Below are 2,500 nucleotides of genomic sequence, written 5' to 3'. Positions count from 1 at the left end.
CACTGGATACTACAGGAAGTACTAGAAACTACAAGAAGTACAAGGAAGAACTGGAAACTACAAGAGGTACAGGGAAGAACTGGAAACTACAAGAAGTACAGGGAAGAACTGGAAACTACAGGAAGTACAGGGAAGAACTGGAAACTACAGGAAGTACAGAGAAGAACTGGAAACTACAGTAAGTACAGAGAAGAACTGGAAACTACAGGAAGTACATAAACTCAAATGGGGCCATGATTCTCAAAATGTATTAGCTCCCTCTTGTGGTGCGTAGAGGCAAGTCATTTTTTAAACACATTTCTTTGAAAATAAGTAAAGTTATCGAATGAAAAAACACAAAACATGAAATTCATATTTTAAAAAGCATATAAGTAAGCGGGTGAGTCTCCACCTGTGTGTTCAGGTTAAATGTGGTGGGACTTGGAGAACGTGGTACTTTATCAGGCGGGACACACTGAGAAGTTCTGAACTAGAAGAACCTCGTAAACTTGACTCTCTATAGTCTCTATAGTCTCTATAGCCTCTATAGTCTCTCTAGTCTCTCTATAGTCTCTATAGTCTCTATAGTCTCTCTATAGTCTCTATAGTCTCTATAGTCTCTATAGTCTCTCTATAGTCTCTATAGTCACTATAGTCTCTCTATAGTCTCTATAGTCTCTCTATAGTCTCTATGGTCTCTATAGTCTCTATAGTCTCTCCATAGTCTCAATAGTCTCTATAGCCTCTATAGTCTCTCTATAGTCTCTATAGTCTCTTTATAGTCTCTATAGTCTCTATAGTCTCTCTATAGTCTCTATAGCCTCTATAGTCTCTATAGTCTCTATAGTCTCTATAGCCTCTATAGTCTCTCTATAGTCTCTATAGTCTCTTTATAGTCTCTATAGTCTCGATAGTCTCTATAGTCTCTCTATAGTCTCAATAGTCTCTATAGCCTCTATAGTCTCTATAGTCTCTCTATAGTCTCTATAGTCTCTATAGTCTCTCTATAGTCTCTCTAGTCTCTCTATAGTCTCTATAGTCTCTCTATAGTCTCTATAGCCTCTATAGTCTCTCTATAGTCTCTATAGTCTCTATAGTCTCTCTATAGTCTCTATAGCCTCTATAGTCTCTCTATAGTCTCTATAGTCTCTTTATAGTCTCTATAGTCTCTATAGTCTCTATAGTCTCTCTATAGTCTCTATAGCCTCTATAGTCTCTCTATAGTCTCTATAGTCTCTTTATAGTCTCTATAGTCTCTATAGTCTCTCTATAGTCTCTATAGTCTCCTTATAGTCTCTATAGTCTCTATAGTCTCTATAGTCTCTCTATAGTCTCTATAGTCTCTATAGCCTCTATAGTCTCTATAGTCTCTCTATAGTCTCTATGGTCTCTATAGTCTCTATAGTCTCTCTATAGTCTCTATAGTCTCTATAGTCTCTCTATAGTCTCTATAGCCTCTATAGTCTCTCTATAGTCTCTATAGCCTCTATAGTCTCTCTATAGTCTCTCTAGTCTCTCTATAGTCTCTATAGTCTCTATAGTCTCTCTATAGTCTCTATAGCCTCTATGGTCTCTCTATAGTCTCTATAGCCTCTATAGTCTCTCTATAGTCTCTATAGTCTTTATAGTCTCTCTATAGTCTCTATAGTCTCTCTAGCCTCTATAGTCTCTATAGTCTCTATAGACTCTCTATAGTCTCTATAGCCTCTATAGTCTCTCTATAGTCTCTATCGTCTCTCTATAGTCTCTATAGCCTCTATAGTCTCTCTATAGTCTCTATAGCCTCTATAGTCTCTCTATAGTCTCTATAGTCTCTCTATAGTCTCTATAGTCTCTTTATAGTCTCTATAGTCTCTATAGCCTCTCTATAGTCTCTATAGCCTCTGTAGTCTCTCTATAGTCTCTATAGTCTCTATAGCCTCTATAGTCTCTATAGCCTCTATAGTCTCTATAGTCTCTCTATAGTCTCTATAGTCTCTATAGTCTCTATAGTCTCTTTATAGTCTCTATAGTCTCTATAGCCTCTATAGTCTCTATAGTCTCTATAGCCTCTATAGTCTCTCTATAGTCTCTATAGTCTCTCTATAGTCTCTCTATAGTCTCTATTGTCTCTATAGTCTCTATAGTCTCTTTATAGTCTCTATAGTCTCTATAGTCTCTTTATAGTCTCTATAGTCTCTATAGCCTCCATAGTCTCTCTATAGTCTCTATAGCCTCTATAGTCTCTTTATAGTCTCTATAGTCTCTATAGCCTCTATAGTCTCTCTATAGTCTCTATAGTCTCTTTATAGTCTCTATAGTCTCTCTATAGTCTCTATAGTCTCTTTATAGTCTCTATAGTCTCTATTGTCTCTATAGTCTCTCTATAGTATCTATAGTCTCTTTATAGTCTCTATAGTCTCTATTGTCTCTATAGTCTCTATAGTCTCTCTATAGTCTGTCTATAGTCTCTATAGTCTCTATAGTCTCTATAGCCTCTATAGTCTCTCTATAGTCTCTATAGTCTCTCTATAGTCTCTAT

At 36.4% G+C, this 2,500-nt stretch overlaps 1 protein-coding gene across 1 annotated transcript in view; it reads right to left on the bottom strand.

Annotated features, from left to right (window-relative positions):
• The window catches only part of hpgd (15-hydroxyprostaglandin dehydrogenase), a 15,211-nt gene that overhangs the window by 1,246 nt on the left and 11,465 nt on the right, over positions 1-2,500 (bottom strand). The window lies entirely within an intron of this gene.

The sequence above is a fragment of the Blennius ocellaris genome, assembly GCF_963422515.1.
Source record: "Blennius ocellaris genome assembly, chromosome: 3".
Taxonomy (NCBI): domain Eukaryota; kingdom Metazoa; phylum Chordata; class Actinopteri; order Blenniiformes; family Blenniidae; genus Blennius; species Blennius ocellaris.
The sequence above is the reverse complement of the archived record's forward strand: the minus strand, read 5'-3'. Positions and strand labels throughout refer to the sequence as shown.